This window comes from Pseudophryne corroboree, chromosome 6 (assembly GCF_028390025.1).
Source record: "Pseudophryne corroboree isolate aPseCor3 chromosome 6, aPseCor3.hap2, whole genome shotgun sequence".
Lineage (NCBI taxonomy): Eukaryota > Metazoa > Chordata > Amphibia > Anura > Myobatrachidae > Pseudophryne > Pseudophryne corroboree.
Window position 1 is genome coordinate 259123101 of NC_086449.1, and position 23472 is coordinate 259146572.

Consider the following 23472-nt stretch of genomic DNA (forward strand, 5'->3'; position numbering starts at 1 on the left):
AATTCTGTTATTGTGCAGCAGTTACGCCTGCCAAGTTATAGATACTCTGCAGATTGTGTACAATTACCAAAAGCCAAGGATCAGCATTCGTACAGCAATACCACCACTGGCTACTTTTGTGCATCTAGGTCTTTGCCGTCCAAGTGGCTGTAGGGAAGGAACTTTCAGTTGAGTACTCAAGAGGACACTACAGTTATTCCTGTAGCAGCTCAACCAGTTTAGGCATTGGATAAAGAATCCCTGCTTCCTGTAAATCAACAATTCCAATGGTATAGTTTCATAATGTCAACATCCAGACTGTCAACACTCAAAACGTCGACATGGTCTAAATGTTAACAATAACAATATTCAATATGTTGACTTTACCAATGTTGGTGTGGCATAATGTCAGCATTGTGAATGTCTACAATAGAATGCCGACAGTTAGGTTAGACTGTGATTAGAGTTAGGCATACTCATCCCTGCAATGGAAATCCACATGGTCAACATGCTGCTGTTAACATTTATAATGTCAACATTCTGAAAATGTCAATGTTATGTCAAGGTCGATAATTGACAAGGTATCCTTCCAACTAGGTATCCTCCCAACAAATTGCTGGCTTTTTGCTTTTCACAAGGGCCATGGATGGTGCACATGCCTTGACACCATCAGGAATAACTTAATCTATTTATTAGAAAAGAAAACATTTCCATTCCATTACGTAGAGGCTATATGCAACATATTTTTCTAATCTGAAGTCCGGTGGCCAAATATTCAAGGGCCATAAATGTGTATTATTGTTAAGAAAAGCATTCAATAATACTTTAATATTCATCTGTATTAACTCGTGTATATATATATATATATATATATATATATATAAAAGTAAATTATGAAGCGAAATGGGTATAATATTAAAAATATTTGTATATGAATATAACTTGCCACTTTTCTGTACTATTACAAATAAAGGATCATTTAGAAGCTAATAAAGAAAATGCTGTAGCCTAAGTCAAAAGTTTTTGTTTTTTTCCATTTTCTTTATTTTGATTGATGTGATGGTAAAAAATCAATGGGCATTGAATGCAGCAGATTAAACAATGTTAACAATGTCAGAAATATTGAATATGTCTTTAATTTATCAAGTTTGATATGTGAATTGAACACACAAGAAATCAAAAGTCACTAATGTTGCCATGTTAATTATGATTTATGCTCAATGACTTATGACCTACCAAAGAAAATATTTTTTTCAGAGAAATTTCAACAATCTATCATTTAAATTCAAGTTTAAATAATGTTATGTAAGATCTATTAATCTAAATATCGCTAGTTTACAATTGTTTACTATTATCGCAACTTATATATAATCAGTAAATTTCAAAATTATTTTATTTTTTCTAATTTTAGTCAGAAAATATAAGAAGTCTGTATGGAAAAACTGAGTTTAAAATTAACATAAAAATTATTGCACAATATATATCATAGTTTTCAGAAAAGGGGATGTATACATACTGTAGGTAGCTTTACTTGTACTTTTTATCTGAGCTTAGTGATTTGTAGAAGTCTCCACTTAAGATAAATGTTTGGACCAAAATGTCATTATGTTTAAACTCCATCACGCTGGTCACAAATGGCTTTTAAACAAGAAATCAATGGCTCTTTTGAATTCAACACTCTGTTCTAGTACCAGTGCAGCTCCTTAATCTCATTTGGTACTTTCACTAAATACATTATGACTTTATGAAGGTTTCCTGAAGACGCACACATTTTTCATGTGCATAAATCAGACCCATGACCCTTGCTTTCAAGACTTTTATTATAACTGTTATGTATAACTGGTTACTGTTAATAAACATACAACTAAGCTACACTGCCCAGCACCAAAACTAAATGTTTTCTAGTATTTACCAGGATGTGGATATTAATTTAGTCATCTACACCTTGGCCATGTGGATCATTTGAGAAAAGTTATTTTAATCCCAGGCTGATACTTAGACTAATGGCTATTTATATATATATATATATATATATATATATATACAGGTTGAGTATCCCATATCCATATATTCCGAAATACGGAATATTCCGAAATACGGACTTTTTTGAGTGAGAGTGAGATAGTGAAACCTTTGTTTTTTGATGGCTCAATGTGCACAAACTTTGTTTAATACACAAAGTTATTAATAATATCGTATTAAATGACCTTCAGGCTGTGTATATAAGGTGTATAAGAAACATAAATGAATTGTGTGAATGTAGACACACTTTGTTTAATGCACAAAGTTATAAAAAAGATTGGCTAAAATTATCTTCAGGCTGTTTGTATAAGGTGTATATGATACATAAATGCATCCTGTGCTTAGATTTAGGTCCCATCACCATGATATCTCATTATGGTATCTAATTATTCCAAAATACGGAAAAATCCGATATCCAAAATACCTCTGGTCCCAAGCATTTTGGATAAGGGATACTCAACCTGTATATGAATCAGCAGTTATTTATATAGCACACACATATTCCGCAGCACTTTACAGAGAATATTTGCCCATTCCCTTCAGTCCCTGCCCCATGGAGCTTACAATCTATATTCCCTATCACATGTACACATATTCACATTAGGGTTAATATTGTTGGGAGCCAATTAACCTACCAGTATATTTTTGGATTGTGGGAGGAAACCGGAGAACCCGGATGAAACCCACGCAAGTACGGAAAGAATATAGAAACTCTGCACAGTTAGGGCCATGGTGGGAATCAAACCCATGACCCCAGTGCTGTGAGGCAGTAATGCTAACCATTACACCATCCATACTGTCCATGGTTAAAATGCTTGCACTGTTTATATTGATGTGAATGCACCGTTATTTGATTTGAAAAACGCTGCCGAGTGCCACCTGGTTCTTCAATTATATAGGAGAGTACTGCAAGTTACCTCCAGAGAACCTTCTTTTGCTATATATATATATATAATTTTATATATATATATATATATATATGTATATATATATTAGAGATGTGCGGCGGGCACATCTCTTTGTGTTTTGGTTTTGGATCTGGATCCTCGCTCGTGTTTTGGATCTGGATTGGTTTTGCCAAAACCACCCTTTCGGGTTTTGGTTTTGGATCTGGATGATTTTTGAAAAAAACACAAAAACAGCTAAAATCACAAAATTTAGGGGTATTTTGATCCTACGGTATTATTAACCTCAATAACATTCATTTCCACTCATTTCCAGTCTATTCTGAACACCTCACAATATTGTTTTCAGGACAAAAGTTTGCACCGAGGTGGCTGGATGACTAAGCTAGGCTACCCAAGTGGGCAGCAGAAACACCTGGCCCATCTAGAAGTGGCACTGCAGTGGCAGACAGGATGGCAGATTTAAAAAAATAGGCCCCAAACAGCATATCATGCAAAGAAGAAAAAGAGGTGCAATGAGGTAGCTGGATGGATAATCTAAGCGACACAAGTGGTCGGCACAAACGCCTGGCCCATCTAGTAGTGGCACTGCAATGTCAGACAGGTTGGCACTTAAAAAAACTAGTCCTCAAACAGCACATGATGCAAAGAGAAAAAGCACATGTCAAAGGGTTAAATGCAGTTACAGAAAGTGGATGTCCTGTTCCACTTTCTGTAACTGCATTCAACCCTTTGACATGTGCTGGATTGTTGTGAGACCTTGAGAAAGGTCCCGGAAGGGGACCGAAAGGCTGGTGAGAAATTATTATTATATTATTATGAACTGTTTGATTTTTCCTAGTAAATATAATTTTTTGGCTTAATTGATTTTTTGTCTGAAGAGTGCTATCATGTCCACGGTTAGTGGAAAACGCTGTACTGTACAATGGGCCCATCTCTTTATGGGATGGGACTCTGATTTGGCACCCCAGCGGTTGTCTAGGTTGGGTGAGAATGCAGGACATTTCCTTTTAAATATATATATAGGATTACCCCTTGATGAAGTCCTTTATCAAAAGGACAAAACGCGTTGGGTAGATGATCCACTCCTCTGAAAGGATTACAGATAAGCTTTTATAATTTTGTATATTGTACGGGTCCAATCCTTATGTTTTATATGTGTTTTATATGTTTTTGTTCGTATTAAACTTTCAAAAATACTACACTATGGGCTCTTCTTACCGTCTCCAGGAGACTCTATTTTATCTCTAAGGGTCCCCAACATGAACCTCAGGAGAAGAACCTTTAAAGACACCTCTACATGCAAGTTTTGCAAGTCCTGAGGGTACTTATTTTTATACTACCTTAGGCGGTGGGCACTTTTTCACGGTCATTCAATTGTAACACTGGGTGCACCATTTATTTAAAGGTACAACCACTAATCACACCCGAAATTAATCTATGCACACCTTCATATATGCTAGCAATATTACACTATTCTGTGGTATTCTTCTGATTTTCATACGGACCGTCCATGGAGTCAGTGGGAAAGCTTGAAAACCGGCATCAGGAGAAATACGATATAAACTACACGCTTGATATTTACATGGGATGCGGTACGCATATTATTATTTAATTTTCACTTGAGTTTGCACAACACAGAAGGCGCTGGGTTCTACCATTCTGTATATATATATATATATATATATATATATATATATAGTTTGCCATGGAAAGTATATAATATATGCTGTGTGTAAGTTATATAATGGTAAAATATATAAGGTCAATATTAGAGACAACCAAATGCCCTTGTTCCTTGGCTCTAAATTCTCCTTGAATCAAATTAACAACATAGTGTATGACTGATATGATTAGATTATAATAGATACATCACTTATAAATTTACATCAATGTTTTACTTGCACATTGAAGTGACAATGACCATTCCTCCACTGAATGTCCTTGGCAAAGGACTCAATCAAAAAAGTACAAGCTACCTAAAATGTAATCAGAAGAAAAATAAAATTGTTTAATCTCATAATCATCTTCCCAGAAACTCCAGGTCCATAAAATATAAATACATTTGCGTAGAAACTTGTAAACAGCCAAAATGTAGGACTTACAGAAATGGCAATAAACTGTCAAAGTATGCAGCACTAAAAAGTTAATAACATATACCACTCAATACTTTGCTAGCTAACATAAACTTTAAGTACTGTATTTTTCGAGATCCAGGTTAAAAATAAAAATAAAGTTCTTATTGTATATGACCTTACATTCTCATTGGCCTGAGTCAAGTAGCCTATTCCATCATGTATCCAAGTAAATTTAGATATGACCTTGATGATTTATATTCTTGTCTTATTCAATGCAGCTGGACAAACAGCACGGTGCAAATTACAGTGGGGCACAATTTATAATAAAAAATAGGACCAGGGCATTTACCCTGCAGATCAACAAATCTTGCTTCATATCTTTCACTAAAATTATCATGAGGTAGCCATGATATAATTTCCTCATACAATAAGGTTCCCACCAACTAACCATGTTATATTACCTTTGCCGAAATCATTGCTTAGACACCATCAAATGAACATCCGCCTTCACTCTGGACAACTGAAATAATTTTCCACTTAGTTTCATGTCCTATCCCTGCTCAGCACAGTAAACATAATAATTCCCCCAAATTAAAATGATAGAGAGCTGAAAATCAAAAGAATAATAATATAAAGGGGATAACATTAATATCCAACTAAATGGGGATCATAATATCAAAGAAATCTAGCCAATTCTTACCCTTATCTAAGCCATATTTTTTGCTATAAGAATAATTAGCATTATATCCACATGTCTAAAAAAGAAAAAAAACTTAAAGATGACCACAGCCTAAAATTTGAAGTATAATCTGATTAAATTGACTGAGACCTGTGAAACATGTAATGTACTTGAGAACATGGAATGCCATTTATAAGTGTTATGCTATACTATAAAGATAGACATTTAATATCCTTAGAAAGGACATGTCCTCTTCCCAGTTTGCCTGCATCCAAGAGTAACCATACTGCCGCCTATTTCATTCCCAAGGGGATATTGAATTCCCCATATCTCTTGGAGGCTTAAAAATATACCAGTTACCTCTGCATCAAAGAGTGGCATGGACCCAACTTTTCAACATAAAAAGTAGTGTGCCTGCCACAGAGTAATCAATTGACTGAACACCACAGGGTCACTAAGGTCATGTCAATTAATTCCAAGGTGACAAGATTATAGAGTATTCAGTGTATGTTACAAATATGAGAGATCCCACAAGGGAGAGGTGGTGGGGAAATAGGGTTGGAATGAGAGGAAAGCATGGAAATGGAGAAACAAATAGCTTAAAAATATAGTATTATGTGTGGGAAGCCTATTTCCCGGGGATGGACAGAGGTGTAGCTAGGTGCCATGGTGCCCGGAGTAAGGGTATGTTTCAGAGCCCCCTCTCCTGTACTGAATTGGATGCACGTTACATCAAAATAGAAAATATTTACAAAGCCTAAATTGGTGACAGGGCCGGTTCTAGACCTTATGGATCTCAGGGCGAAAGTGTCCTTTGGGTGCCCTCATGTCTAAAATAGGGACAGTGCGTGCCAAAGGCGCGCAACAAAAATATAGGGGCATAGCTTCATGCAGAAGGCGCGTGGCCAAAGAATAGTACCAATTCAAATTACACCACACACAATATTGTCCATTATTCACCTTACACCACAGTAGTTTCCATTATTCACCACACAGTAGTACCCCTTATACACTTTACGCAACACAGTAGAGCCCCTTATACACATTACGCTACACTGTAGAGTCCCTTATACATGTTACACAACACAGTAGTAGAGCCACTTATACACGTTATGCCACAGTAGAGCCGCTTAAACACATTATGTCACAATAGAGCCGCTTATACACGTTACACCACAGTAGAGTCGTTTATACATGTTTCACCACAGAAGAGCCATATATACGCATTATACCACAGTAGAGCCGTTTATACATGTTATGCCACAGTAAGGCCGCTTATACATTTTACTCTGCAGCTTCTAATGCAAAGAGAGGTGCTGCAGCAGCAGCCGGAACAGAGAGAAATGCTGCAGCAGCCAGAGCAGAAAGAGGTGCTGCAGAAGCAGGGGCAGAGAGTGGTGTAGCAGGACAGAAGTAACCCTGCTGTACAGCTGCAAAACAGACAGTGAGACATATAAAGAGGGCGGCAGAGCTCCGGCATGTGCTGGCTGTCAGTCTCTCTTGCAGTCGCCTCTGGTCTACCCTGTTCCATACCTAGTCTCTGTGTCAATGTGCGAACCCCTTCTGTTTCTCTTCCTCCTGCTCTGCGGTTGCCTGTACATCGGCCCGCAGTATAGTGGATGGAAGAAGGGGGGCAGGTGGCTGCGCGCCCTCTAACTTTTTCAGCCCCCGGAGCTCGTGCTCCACCGGAGCCACCCTCGCTACACCCCTGGGGATGGAGGAACCAGTGGGAGCAAAAGAGGAGATAGTGGCCCTCATTCCAAGTTGATCGCTCGCTAGCTGCTTTTAGAGGCAGTGCAAATGGTAGGCCACCGCCCTCTGGGAGTGTATCTTAGCTTAGCAGAAGTGCGACCAAAAGGATCGCAGAACGGCGTCTACATTTTATCAAGCAGTTTCTGAGTAGCTGCAGACCTATTCCTACCTTGCGCTCACTTCAGACTATTTAGTTCCTATTTTGACGTCACGAACACGCCCTGCGTTCAGCCAGCCACTCCCCCATTTCCCCAGGCATGCCTGCGTTTTTATCCGACACGCTTGCGTTTTTTCACTCACTCCCCGAAAACGGTCAGTTATCTCCCAGAAACACCCACTTTCTGTCAATCACTCTGCGGCCAGCAGTGCGACTGAAAAGCGTCGCTAGACCTTGTGTGAAACTGCATAGTATTGTGTGAAAGTACGTCGTTCGTGCGCACTGCGCACCATACACATGTGCAGAAATGCCACTTTTTTACCTAATCGCCGCACTGCAACCGAAAGCAGCTAGCGAACAACTCGGAATGACCACCAGTGACTCCATCAACCTAAAGAATTTATTAAATGTGGTGAGCAACAAAAGCTGCATAAACAACCTAACAGCAGAAATACACAAAATTAAAGTAAACGACAAGAAGATGATTGTAAATAAAATAATTTGACGCCTTAGCCAGCTCAAATATCTACTGTACATATGAAAATAATGGAGTACATACTATATCTGTTAGAATCTTAAAGAGGTCCCATTAAAGGGTGCAAGAGATGGAGGAACCAAAGAGTTTTAGTTAGACTTTTAGGGCCAGATGTACTAAGCCTTGAAGTGACCAATTGGACAGTGATAAAGTAAGAATCAACCAGCTCCTGTCATTTATCAAACCCGGCCTGTAAGTTGGGAGTTAGGAGCTGATTCGCAGGTACTTTATCACTGTGACATCTATCTCTTTTCAAGGTTTAGTTCATCCCCCCACCCCAAGTCTTTTTTAGATTATCTCTTAGCTGACTATACCAGGCTTAGTTTTGGTCCATTTTCCTTACACTGCTGGCTGGCCTCCTAAGGTACCTCACTTGCCATGCCATGGTTTCTGGTACCCCTGGGGGTAGGCTCGGCACTACCTGCTCAGCAAAGGGATGCAAGCAGGGCGGCACCAGCTGGAGAGCTGCTCTCCCTGCTCTGCATCCCTACTGCTGCGCCTTTCTCCTTCTGCTGCTGCTGCTGCGAATGCCACATTGATAGGCAACATTGCCAGCAGCTTGAAGCCTCCTTCTCCCTTTAATTTGACAGCGGCAGTGTTCGGCCAAAAAGTGGGTGGGGCAACATGGTTCTGCTGGGTGGAGCTACAGGACTGAGGGGGCAAAGCTACACTGGACTAGGCTGCTACAAATCCTGCCAGCCAGTCAGACAGATCGGTAAGAAAATGGAAAGAGTGAGTGAGAGAAAGGATGTGTGTGTGTGTGTGTGTGTGTGTGTGTGTGTGTGTGTGTGTGTGTGTGTGTGTGTGTGAGTGTGTGTGTGTCTATGTGTGTGTGTATGGGCACTACTACTGGGGGCATTATGTGTATAAGCAGTGCCACTAGTGGAGGCATTATTTATAGGCGGAACCACTACTGGGGCACTATGTATAAGCAGCACTACTGGGGGCATTATGTATAAGGTGCACTACTGGGGGAATTATATGTATAAGCAGCGCCACTACTGGGAGCATTATGTATAAGCAGCACCACTACAGGGGCATTATGTATAAGTTGTGCCACTACCAGGGGCAATATGTATAAGTGGTGCTATTACTGGAGGCATTATGTATAAGCGGTGCCACTACTAGGGGCTATATATATAAGCGCTGCCATTACTGGAGGCAATATGTAGAAATGGTGCCACTACTGGGAGCATTATGTATAAGCGGCACCACTACTGGAGGCATAATGTATAAGTGGTACCACTACTAGGGGCATTGTGTATAAGCGGCAACACTACTGAGAGCATAATGTACAAGTGGCACCACTACTGAGAGCATTATGTGTATATGCGGTGCCACGACTGGAGGCATTATGCATAAGTGGCACCACTACTCTGATCATTATATATAAGCAGTGCCACTACTGGGGGCATTATGTATAAGTGGCACTATTACTGGAGGCATTATGTGTATAAGCAGTGCTACTACTGTGGGCATTATGTATAAGGGGCATTACTGCTGTGGTAATTATGTATATAAGCGACACTACTACTGGAGGCATTATGTGTATAAGCGACACTACTACTGGAGGCATTATGTGTATAAGCGGCACTACTACTGGGAGCATTATGTATAAGCGGCACAACTACTGGGAGCATTATGTAAAAGCAGCACCACTATGTATAAGTGATGCTACTTTTGTGGACATTATGTGTCTAAGCATCACTACTACTGTGAGCATTATGTGTATAAGTGCCAATACTACTGTATGCATTATGTGTATAAGTGATGCTACTTCCGTGGACATTATGTGTATAAGTGACACTACTACTGGAGACATTTTGTTTATAAGCTGCACTAATGCATAGAATGTCCTCTACTGAACAATCCTTCACAACCCTGCCACCTTTTAATTATGCCTCTGGCTTTTGATCACAGGCAGAACAGTTTGAGCTAACTTAGATTAACTAAGAGTCTTTGGAAAAAGACATATTGAACCTTCTAAAAAGAACAGATGGAGAAGTTGCTCATAGCAACCAATCAGATTCTAGCAATCATTTTATAACATGTACTAGATCACAGGTTCTCAAACTCGGTCCTCAGGACCCCACACGGTGCATGTTTTGCAGGTCTCCTCACAAAATCACAAGTGAAATAATTAGCTCCACCTGTGGACCTTTTAAAATGTCTGTGAGTAATTAATACACCTGTGCACCTGCTGGGTTACCTGCAAAACATGCACTGTGTGGCGTCCTGAGGACCGAGTTTGAGAACCACTGTACTAGATAAATGTTAGTTAGAATCTTATTGGTTGCTATTGGCAACACCTGCACTTGTCATCTTTGTCATCTTTAGAAGATTTATTAGATCTATACCTCAATGTCTTCAGGCAGGACATGGTACTGCAGACCCTCATATTATTGGAACCTTCTTACACAGAACCCTGCTGTCCACATTTAAGAATAGACAATAAAAAAAGTCATACATGATACAATCAATTAGGCATGGTAACAGTGTGGATTGTTTGAATATATAAAACGATCACTCCTTCCCTACCAGTCTACAGTGGGAGAAAGGGTGCCTAGTGAGTCCACATCCTTGCTCTCATCACAATACCATTCTGAGGAAAGCTGTTTTAAAACTGAGACTACAATGAATGCATGATGAGATCACTTAGCAACCACCCTAATCACAAACAACTAGTCTGCAGAATGCCTTCCGTATATGTGGCATAATAATGAAACCTAACTTGTAATCCTCGATGTAATCCTGGATAATGGATAAACAGCATCCCATACAAACTTCTAAAATGAAAATAGAAATCAGCTCTCTAGAAGTTAGACAGAAGATTCTGATAGCTAGAACTAGTGATAGGAAATGGACGACATTCACCAAGAGGATAAAGAACTTGTTGCTTAACTTCCTAACTCTGCAATTACCGAGGTCATCAAAAACTTTAAGCCTAATAGGGTCCCTTGTCTAGATGGCTTGACAATCTTATTATAAGAAACTTAAACAGACCCCAATCCCACCATGGCCCTAATTGTTTGAGGTTTGTATATGCTCCCCTTGCTTGTGTTGGATACAATTGTACATGTATAGATTGTGATCTCGAGTGAGAGACCAGGAAGACTACTCCTTTTGGTGCACTCTTTGGTATATGAGATTATTAAACATTTATTTTTACGTAATTGCAATAAAATAATGTTAGAATAGAAAGTTGCACATACAAAACATATATTTAAAAAATAAGGGTATCATTTTTCAATTCAGTATATCTGGATAATCTTAATACTGACTGTCCACTTTTGTATATATTTTACACTGTTAAGGCCCATATAGACGGGCCGATGCGGGGAGAGATGTGTGCTCAGCACACATCTCTCCCGCCGCTCAGCACAGCGTGATCTGTGCTGAGCGTGCGGGGGGAGACGGGGGGGGGGGGGGCGCTCATTTCACCCAGCGGTGAAATGAGCGACCCGCTAGATTGGCCTGCACTGCAGACCAATCTAGCAGCAGCGATAGCGATGCGCGGGGTTGCGCATCGCTATCGCTGTAGGGGGTACACACGGAGCGATAATGCTCAAATTCTAAGCAATCTAGTCAGATTGCTTAGAATATCGCTCCGTGAGTACCCCCCTTTAATGTGGGCAGACAATTGTTGGATAAATGATTCTCCTGTTGATATCGGAGGAGATAGTTTATATCCAGTGCCCTACTATCACAGTAGGTCTACAACAAGTGGAGCGGTGAAATATCGTTAATCATTTAAGATGCAGATATCATGCCCATTTCTACAACTTGTCTCCAGTTTACTTAGTTACTTCAAATAGCCTGGATAGGGTTATAAGATATCATAAAAGTACTTATACCTTGTTACCTTAAATAAGGGTTTGAAATGAGCATCAAGCATGAGAAATTTATTCAGCAATAAAGGAGACTCAAAATTTGTTCAAAGACCATATATACACATTCCCTTTCCATAGTTCATACAGTAGTTTTAGAAACAGTGCACGTTAAATTCTATTTTTGTGCTGTTGCTGTAAAGTCTCTAGAGAGATGTAACCTTGCAGCCTTTGGAGAGATCTGCTGCAAAACAATATACATTTCTGCACTTTACTATTGCGTCAGATTCACAGTTCTTACATATTATTATTATTATTATTATTATTATTATTACTACCAGTTATTTATATAGTGCACACATATTCCGCAGTACTTTACAGAGAATATTTGGCCATTCGCATCAGTCCCTGCCCCAGTGGAGCTTACACTCTATATTCCCTACCACTTGTACACACACACAATCACATTAGGGTTAATTTTGTTGGGAGACAATTAACCTACCAGTATATTTTTGGATTGTGGGAGGAAACCGAAGTACCCGGAGGAAACCCATGCAAGTACCGGGAGAATATACAAACTCCACACAGTTAGGGCCATGGTGGGAATTGAACCCATGACCTCAGTGCTGTGAGGCAGTAATGCTAACCATTACACAATCCGGACTGAATTACCTTCATTTGTCTCAAACAGCACAACAAACAAGAGTTCCATTTCTCAGTCAATTTGTGCATATAGATACAGTTTGCTTAAATGTGTGGCTGTAGGGTAACTCATAGAAAAATGTGATCCCATGCCAGTATATGTTTACCACTTCTGCTATTGACTCGTGTGTGGTAGTTTGCAGTGAACGGCTCAATGAGAGCGTGGCTTTTGTTGGCAGGGATCAGAAGAGAGGAGTTGCGCACACTTCTGCTGTCATGTCCTCTGTCCCTCCTGTCACTGTTGTTCTGTGCACATTGCAGTAACATAGAGGGACCACAGTCTGAATGAGAGAGCGTGCTGAATACCTGCAGGTTGTGTTCTACATGCAGGGGTGGATTGGCCATAGGGCTCACCAGGAAGATTCCTGGTAGGCTGACGTGTCGGTGGGACCTATTTTGTGTGTTTTCATGTGACCCCCACCACCACATGACAGACAGCCCACCGCACTCATTACACTACATTGTCCCCATTCATTCTGTTATTTCATCTCTGCAATGCAGAAACTCTGCCATCCAGTGATGCTGCCATGCTACTGTATACCTGCAGGTTGGGTCCTACATGAAGTGTCCAGACACTGGGCAGGTGCGGCCGTTGCCTGAGCTCTGTGTGGGAGCTTCTACTCCTCGTGCTGACAGGGATCCCGGAAGTGAAGCATCTTAAGGCCCGTACACACTAGTCGATATATCGGCCGTTCTTTTGAACGGCCGATATATCGCGGGACCGTCGGCCAGTGTGTACGGCCGATACGTCTGTGAACTCCGTCGTTCACAGACGTATCACGCCGGCTGCGAAGCACAGCCGGCGGCCAATATATCTACCGATATATTAGCGCGTCGCTGTGTGTGTACGGGGCAGTCGGCCGACCGCCCGTACACATGCTGCGGCGGCCGGCGGTGATTGACAGCTGAACTGAGCGGGCGTGTGTACACGCCCGCCCAGTTCATGACGTCAGTCCCCGACGGATCGAGCAGTGTGTATGCTGAACACACTGCTCGATCCGTCCATAGATATATCTGCAGATCAATTGATCTGCAGATATATCTATTAGTGTGTACCCACCTTTAGTGATGCAACGACAGGATGACATACGTTTTACCAGTAGGCTTGTTCAAATCCAAGCTGGGTTTTCTTGCTGTTGGTTGCCATATATGGTACTTGGGTCATGGCCAAAGTCTGATTTAAGAAGTGCACATTGCTGTCCCTGCGCTATTTGCATTGGGTCTTATATTCCATTATAAGGAATATCCCTTCTATTGATTTGGAGTTAGTTTGCAAGCATGATTTGAGTTTTAACATTCTGCTTTGTATGTGGATAAATTCATACATATTTTAGTATATATACCAGTGCATGCCTGTGATGGATACATAAGTACATTCATGTGTTTATGCATGTCTCTAATATACATTTATAATTAAATGCATTTGTAAATAGAGATATTCATTCACTGATTCCTATGTGCATCAGTCCATACTGATACACATTTAGTTATATTCTGATTCATGGACAGCAACTGATCTAGGTTGTCATTGTTGCTGTACTAGAGGAAAGGTAGAGGATAAGTTGGGTCTCAAGTAGATTCAATGGAGATATAGTAGCTCAGATTTTGGGTTATGTTAGAAAAAAAGATATATGTTGCTGGGGTCTATTACATGCATGCCTGATGTGAAGTTTATAGTTTTATTCCCACTTTATAGTTTTATTCCCACTTTCTTTTATAGAGAGTGTTTCTGATTCATTTATATAGTGGTATGCATCAATTGATTTTTATAAGAATGAAAGGAAGTTCTGTGTTTTGTCATTTGTATTGGAAGGTTCAAAACAATGGGAAACGATGGCCAACGACGGGATGGTGCGAAAAATCTGAACGCACGTTCGCAAGGTGATTGACAGGAAAAGGCTGTTTGTGGGTGGCAACTGACCGTTTACAGGAAGTGTCCTGAAAAATGCAGGCATGTCCAAGCATTTTGAGGTATGCGTATTTACGGTAAAGAGTATGTAGTCGTAGCGTGCGACCCAATCGTTACATATTTTCACAATTAATGTAGTTTGTAGATCATGGTCCCTTTGATAGTTTCTGAAAGTTTAGTTAATATAGAATGTCCCTGAGCTGAGGAATCCCTCTTTGCTGGGTCAGTTCCATTGGACATTAGTGTGCACCCCACATTCTCACACCCACCCGCACTGCTCTCATGAGACCAGGACATTTATCTTTTTCACAAAATAATGTTAGTACAGCTTTTTTTTTTTTTTTTTTTCCTGCAAATGTGTCTTTCTCTTCTCTTTCTTCTTACACAATACTTCCACCCCACTGTGTGCTATTCCCGTAAATGTGTACCTCCATTGGTTGCACACCCTGCCAGCAGTAACCTATGCAGTGCGCCCCACATGGCTGCCTCGGTGGTTCCCCTGTGGGCGGGGTGTGCTTCATTTGGATCTTTCCATGCAGGGTATAGCATACGCCTACACACGTGTCAGTTCTCCCATACATGCATTTGGCCCCTGTATGGCTCATCTCCCTCTGTGTAACCTTGTAGTGCGCCCAACATGGCTGCCTTATCTGGTGCGCTTGTGGATGGGATGAAAAATGTGTGGACCTGATGTTTCTATTGGAACCCTACTCTGAACTTAAGGACTCTGCAATCTCCCCATTTTGTGTTCTCTTCTAGGGGTGGACTATTCCACCGTGGGTAATCCTACGCAGTGCGCCTAAGATGGCTGCCGCACCTGGTGCCTTGTGATGGTGGAATACACAACCCCTGGAGGTTATTACTCAAAATGCCTACACCAATCATGCATTATTCCTTCTGTGTCTTTGTCTGTGTGGTTTATCTTTTGATGTAATGCTTAAATCTTCTGTATTATGTGCATTGTGTGAGTTCTAGTTGGCGCCGCGGATGGCTGCCTCGGTGCTGCTCTGCCAAGCAGCCTTAGTTTTTAGTCTTAAATGTATAATATGTCTACTGTACAGTTGCATATGTGCAGTATGAACTCATATGTGTAATGTTTGTAATGTATGCTACTTTTTTTTTTTTTTTTGTCCTCCATGTTGCTGCTTGGCAATGCATTGTACCACAAAGAATTCCTAGTGTACGTGAGTACACCTGGCCAATAAAGCTGATTCTGATTCTGATTCTGATAAGCCTCTTTGAATCGCACTGGAGGAGTAAGTCCCAGGCTTCACAGAGACTGCACAAAGTGAATTTTTGCAGCTCTGCGTACACATGGAATCGCACACTTGCATAGCAAATTTACACTCCCCCTTGAGGTGGCAACTAACAAACTTTGCAGCCCAGCAATCAGGTCTGAATCAGCCCCTGTGTGTTTGGTGATGATGTGTTGTGAATTTCAGTTGCAGTGTTAGTGAGCAGTTATTGTGAGCATAGTTGGTTGTAGTTGTCCCAGTTTGCCTTTGAATATTTTATTTCTTAAATGTTTTTACTTCTTGGTAATTTTTAGTTTTTTCAATTATTTTCAATTATTTTTGAGTATCCTGTATATATGTAGTGCCTGATTATGCACATCCTGGACATATATATAATAAAGGTTAAGAGAAAAAAAAGGGGGTCATGTTGGTAAGTAGATCCCAAGTTGATGTGCTTTAATTTTTTTTCCATTCCTGGCAAAAATCCCCAATAAATCTTATTTCCCTTGGTTCTTGCTTGGCTTGTTTTTCTTCCCTCAAAATTAGGGATTCTCTGGTCATATGGAGCAAATGCATTTAATTATAAATGTATACTAGAGACATGCATAAATACACGAATGTACTTACGTATCCAACACAGGCATGCACTGGTGTATATATATACTAAAATACAAATGTAGTTATCCACATAAGAAGCAGAATGTTAAAATTAAAATGAAGCTTCCAAACTAAGTCCTAATGAATAGAAGGTATCTTGCTTAAAACTGAATCTAAGACCAAATGAAAATAGTGCAGGGACAGCACTGTGCACCCTTACACTGTCAATCAGACATTGATCACGCTTTGAGTACCATATACAGCAACCAAGCAGCAGGAAAACCCACCTTGGATGTGCATAAGCTTCCTGGTGTAATATATGTCATCCTGCAGTTGCGTCACTAAGATGTGTCACTTCCGGTATCCCCGTCAGCGGAGCAGGACACGGCAACACGAGGAGTAGCAGCTCCCACACAGAGCTCCAGCAACGGCCACACCTGATTACATCTCTCTAAAGACTTTACAGCAACAGCACAAAAATAGAATTTAACGTGCACTGTTTCTAAAACCACTGTATGAACTATGGAAAGGGAATGTGTATATATGGTCTGTGAAGAAATTTAACAAGGAATTACATTTTGAGTCTCCTTTATTGCTGAATCAATCTCTCATGCTTGGTGCTCATTTCAAACCCTTATTTAAGGTAACAAGGTATAGGTACTATTCTGATATCTTAGAACTCTATCCAGGCTATTTGAAGTAACAAAGTAAACTGGAGACAAGTTGTAGAAATGGGCATGATATCTGTATCTTCAATGATTAACAATATTTCACCGTTTCACTTGTTGTAGACCTACTGTGATAGTAGGGCACTGGATATAAACTATCTCCTCCGATATCAACAGGAGAATCATTTATCCAACAATTGTCTGCCCACATTAACAGTGTAAAATATATACAAAAGTGGGCAGTCAGTATTAAGATTATCTAGATATACTGAATTGAAAAATGATACCCTTATTTTTTAAATATATGTTTTGTATGTGCAACTTTGTATTCTGACATTATTTTATTGCAATTAAATAAATGTTAATTTTAAATAATCTCATACACCAAAGAGTGCGCCAAAAAGGAGTAGTCTTCCTGGTCTCTCTCTCAAGATCACATATACAGGGAATATAGATTGTAAATTCCATTGTGGTAGGGACTGATGTGAATAGCCAAATATTCTCTGTAAAGCGCTGCAGATTATGTATGCACTATATAAATAACTGGTGGTAATAATAATATAAATGGCACATCTATTTACAATATTTAAATGTTAATGTTTTTTAAAGGACACTCCGATCTTTTAAAGGATATTAGTTGTTCAATTAACTCTTATCCACAAGGAGGACAGGGATCTGAATTACTGTTTGAGTTATTTCCAACTTCACTTACAATTGGACGTAAAAATAGTCACTAAAATAGTCAACAGGCTAAACTCATATATACCTTGACTAAAAATTGCAGACCATGAGAAACAAGCATATAATAATTGCTGAAAAATATTTTTTTTACTTCACATTGAAAATGTCACACTATCCCATTCCTGCTAAACTAATTAGTGAACTTCTTGATTGACATTTGATTATATTTCCTGGTCTTTTAGGTCTTACATGATTAAAGCTTTTGCACTAGTTGTCCTTTCTTTAAGGTAATATTGCACAGTAGATGCAGTCAGAGGAAACCCTTAAACTTTTTTGATCCTCTCATCTGTGCACTACATCCCAAACAAAACTGGAACTAAACAAGCACACCTGCTGCCCCATTATTTACACAAGTGAAACACTTGCCACAAAAACCATTTGAATCCATAATCTTGCCCCATTAGGCATTCCAATAAATGGCACCCATTATGAAATCTAATTTCTTCCAGATGACATACCAGACCTATGATCTCTCTCCTAAATCTATATGGTGAACTGCAAAATTTGTTCAAACAGTGAAAAAGTGTTAAATCTAAAAGCTTTAAATGTCAGTTTCCCAAAGGTTTCAGTAAAAATATTTCCTTAAACTTTGACTTTAAATAGACCAAGGAGGCTTAAATGATCGTTTCATGTATTTGACTGATTACTAATTTAAAATAAACTTCCCGTTTCTGTGAACTTAAAAAAAAACAGAGCAATAGAATATGTCTAAACTAATCTACCTAAGATTTTGTATCTGTTCTGCATGCTCTCTGCACCATTGCATTAAACAGATATCCCTCAACTTTAATCACAGATCATGACGCTCATAAAAGGCAGAGAGTTAAAAATCCATACTAATGTGTCCCATCCCTCACATGATCTTTACACATTCCTAGGTTAAGCCATACAATATCTTTTCACTTTCAGGAAGGTGTAAACCGTTAGATAGATCTGGAGATCAGAATTATATGGCATAGGCTTAGAAAATATTTTCTAAGGGAATACTCTCCTCTTCCAGTTCTTCAAGCACAAATCCTATTTTACCCCTAAAAATATTAGTTTTTTTTTTTTTTTTTCCTAGCACTAGAATCATGGAAGCCTCACCTAAATTATATGTGAGCTTAAATATTGTTTGTTGTTCAAATAGATATAGAATCACAGCTTTATTACTGTACAGCAAAACAGTGGCAAAACGAACTGCCCGGCAGGGGTACAGCTGCCATAGGACCTGAAAGGAGATGGGCTTGGTAATATCAGGTCAGTTTCCTGATGTCCATGTTCAGCTCTCAGAAGAGAAGGGGTCTCAAAAGATTAATACTTGCTCTGCACCTGGAGGCTGGAGCAGCATCGTTTGGTCCTCTCACAGATTTTGCTAGGAGACAAAGTGATGTTGCATCCATCCCTGCATCAAACCAGAGCCTGATTAATGGGGGTAAAAGGCACAGGGGGTGAGTGCCCTAGACCCTCCTTCCTCAGGTCCCCCACTGTACTGTGCAGTCCCATACTTGGGCCGGACTGGGTGACAAGTGGGGATGGAAAGCCCACTGCACCCTTTTTCCGAATCTGTTCCATACCTGGTACTGCACAGTGGTGCCCTGCTCTGTCCTGCTGTGTCTATCCTTTTCCCGTCTCTGTTCTGTGTCATAGCTCAGTCATGTCTTCACAAGCAGCTAGGCCAACTTATAGTACTGTAACCAGCAGGACTAGATCACCTATAAGAGACAAAAAAGGTCTGGATGACAAGTGGGGATGAGCAAGATGCTCTCAGGGGGCCACCCCTGGATGAAACACACTGCTTCACTGTGCAGTCCAGTAGTTAGGGAAGGCCGGAATGAGTGGGGCATGCAAGATGATGAATGGGGCAGGTTGGATGACCGGTGGGGCCACTCCTCTCCTGTCTTAAGGCCCTGGGCACCCCAAAAGGCTAAATATGACCCTGCATTAAGCACTTGATAAATATCACTAGGTCTCCCATTAAGCCCATGACCCCAGGGTGATATGTACACCTATATATGTATATGTATACATACACACACAAGCACATGGCCGAGGCATGACGAAAATGATCTTTCATTGAAACATTGACCAGGAAACCTGCATCTTATTGTCTTTATTTCTTTGAGTGCCACTGCCATGTGCTTGTATGTCTATAGCTCTGTCTTACAGTGTGAACAGTGGGCACCGGGGCTCCACATATTTGTCAATCTTATTTATTGAGTACTGGATTTTTTCCTTTTTTATATCATATGATAGATATATATATATATATATATATAGAGAGAGAGAGAGAGAGCAGGATACAATACATTGACACTCTTAGGACTTTGATATAAGTCGGAAAATACTGGCGTCTACCACCAAACACTATGTCAACATTTATATGTCAACATTTATATATATGGATTTGAATTAGCTGCTCCGGTGCCCTCTGGATCAGATGGATACAATAAACGACTAACAAGCAGCGGCACTTGAAGGCTTAAAGCAAAAAAACGTGTATTTACACACATCAAATAACAGTACAACATTTCGGGGCTGCAGCACCCCTTTGTCTAGGTAGGGGCGCTACAGCCCGAAACGTTGGACTGTTATGTGTTGTGGGTAAATACACGTTTTTTTGCTTTAAGCCTTCGAGTGCCGATGCTTGTTAGTCATTTATTATATCTCCCGGAGTGCCATCCGCCACACCACACCTATCATTGTCTTTGGAAGGGCACCCGGGGACGCTGTTTATATTTGATCAGAGTGCCAGACGCCTGCTTTCTTTATATATATATATATATATATATATATTTATATATATATATTTGTGCCTAATTTTTTGGTGCCCCCTAACTGAATATATAGGGTAGTGGAGCTCTTTACTGTGTTTATACTGGAATTATTAATAAGCACCGTTTTTTTGTATTTACATACACAAGCAAAATGAAAATGAACATATATTGTATGGGTCAGATTCCTATCCTAGCTGCACAGACTGGCAGATGCTCCTGTGAGCTATCGCTGTCACTACATTACATGGCTTGCACTCTAATCCCCTCCACGCGTGTTTGCGGTACCACACAACTTGGGTGAGACGGGACTTGCCCAATTTACTTTTTATGGCACTGTGCAGCAGGCAGCCACCTCCTCTCAGTCAGCAGCAGGCACATGGCACAAAAAGTACACAGCAGACAGCGGGCACTCACCTTAGACCAAGAGCAGGCAGTAGGACAGCAGAAGCACTGCCCCCAGCAGGGCGCTCCCATGCTCTTCCTGACTGTGTGACCCTTCCCTCCCCCGTCCCTTGTTCCCGCGGGCATCTCCAGTGCGCATGCACAAATCACTCGGAAATGGCCTCGGCGGACATTTTCCAAGTGATTTGTGCTCGCACTGCAGAGCCACCGCACACATTGCACCTATTATAGAAACGTCTATGGTTACACGCTTGTTAATTTTGCACAGTGACCACAAGTTATTTACTGTGTCTATGTCTATGTAATCTATATGTCTAATTGTATGGACTTCAACCACCCCTCGTATACCTTCTGATCACCCTCACCCCCAATATAAAGTCAGATCTTATGCTAGAAACAAAAAATTTCATTGAGTTGGCTCCGCAAAAGGAGCAGCTTTTCGGAAGTGATACTTTTATGACATGTTCATGAGGAATTGCAGATTTTCTAAGTAATATAAGGTGGATAACTGTAGACTAAAGTATCATATTTAATATTTTTTTCATAATGAATAGATCCCAAAGACCCTACTGATAGATGCTGTTTTTTTAAGGAGAAAACAAATCTCATAGAATTACAGCATGTGCATTGTGTATGCATGAAAAAAATGTCATTCACACTTGAAAGCACAGTCCAAATGCACCAGTAACAATTCAAAGAAATGACAGAGAAAAGGCTTATGCATTATTAAATACAGACTAAAATGTAAAGTGTCACCTCAATTCTTCATTCCTTTTTAACATTCTGCAAATAACATATCACTTTAACAGCTCAAAGCTACTGCTGCTTATTAGGGAAGCGGTTACAATACCGCTAGTTGGATCCCGGATGTCACAATGCCGATGCCGGAATCCAGACTAGCGGTGAAATTCCGCCGCCGAAATCCCGGCTCCACAGGCTTTTTTCCCTCTATGGGTGTCCACTGTCCATGACATCTATAGAGGAAGAATACAACCTGTGGCAAGTGCAGCAAACCACCGTGCATGCAGTTTTCTAGCGCTCGGCCCGCTGCCGGCACATCGGTGGCCGGGATCCCGCTGTCGGTACCCTGATGGTCGGGATCCCGGCCGCCGGTTTAACATACCAATCCTGTTTAAAACATATATACATATATATATAGATATATATATATATATATATATATATGTACAGTATAAATATAAATGTTAATATTCAAGCAATGTGTGCTGTGACTCATTGAAATCCGTGGAGTGCCGTCCACCTTTATCTTCTTGCTGTATTACTGGGATTTCTATGTCCAAGGGAAGGCACCCAGGTACCCTGCTTGCTTTACCTGGAGTGCCGGTCATTCTTGGAAATTATATATATACTAGATGACTCATCGCGCCCTCTGGGCGCTCTTCACACCATTGCATGGGGCTACACCCCTTTAACCCTTGCAAGCCCTTGGGGTGTGCAATATTTTTATTATATGGAGTATTACCTCCAATCCTAATTTTGTGAGTGGTTAAATATTGCACGGACAAAGGGCAAGCGATGGTTAAGGGGCTGTAACCCCTTGCGACGACCTGAACATCGCACACAGGGCACGATGAATCACCTAGTGCTGTGGTTGGGGGAGTGGCAGGTGCGGTGGAGATGTGGATGGGGAGGGTGTCCAGGGGTGGGGGAGGGAGCCCTGAGCCACCGTGGGTGGGGGAGGGGCAGGTGGGGGGTTCTGCAGGTGGTGGAGGGGTGGTTGCACAGGGGGCACGGATGGGGGAGGGGTCCAGAGGTGCTGCGGGTGGGGGAGGGGCGGGTGCACAGGGGGCAGATGGGGGAGGGGGTCCAGAGGTTCTGCGGGCGGAAGGGATGGGGGCAATGGGGGAGGGGCTATGTAGATGCTGCTGTTGCGGAAGGGGCTGGTGCGGGGGGCCGCGGATAAAGGAGGGGGTCTGGAGGTGCTGTCCAAGGGGGAGGTTCAGGTGGTTTAGGTTCAGGGGTGGAGGTTGTATGTGCTGTGTTTTGTGGGTGTTGTTGTTGGATTGTGGAGAGTGGTGAAGTTAGTGGAGTGGTGGTTGCGATGGGTACCTGGAATGGGGATGGGGTCCCCAAGATGCTGTGGGTGGTGGATGACCGGGCGGTGGCAAATCCATGAATGGGGGGGAAACTGTCTGTATATGCTGCGGCCTAGGGGTGAGGGGTGGGGGAGGGGACTGGAGGTGTTGTGCTTGGGGGAGTTGTGGGTGCGGGGGCAAGGGGGATAGGGGAGGGTGTGAGAAGGTGCCAGGGGTGGGGGTGGTCCACATTCGGTGGGTGGATTGGGGAGGGTATTGGGGTGTGTGTAAGGGAGAGGGGGGGAGTGGGGTAGGCGGATGGGGAAGGTTGTCTGGATGTACAGGGGGTGGTTGAGGGGTGGGGTATTTGTGGAAGGAGGGTGCCAGGTATTGGGCTACCTTGGTTGGGGAATGGTCTTGTGAGGTGCGGCGGGTGTTGCATAGGTGGATGGGTTGTTGTGGCGGGTGGGGTTCGTTGTCCGGTGGAGTTAT

At 41.3% G+C, this 23472-nt stretch overlaps 1 long non-coding RNA gene across 4 annotated transcripts in view; it reads right to left on the minus strand.

Moving 5' to 3' along the window:
* LOC134935177 (uncharacterized) overlaps positions 1-23472 on the minus strand; it is an 87558-nt gene that overhangs the window by 60362 nt on the left and 3724 nt on the right. Inside the window, exons 3-4 of one of the 4 annotated variants that reach the window (XR_010179964.1) lie at positions 19343-19480; positions 19098-19170 (exon numbers count right to left, since the gene is read on the minus strand). This is a non-coding gene — a long non-coding RNA (uncharacterized LOC134935177). Of the gene's footprint in view, positions 1-18900; positions 19188-19342; positions 19481-23472 lie in introns of those variants that run through there. The other 3 variants (XR_010179962.1, XR_010179961.1, XR_010179963.1) reach the window with 3 other exon arrangements.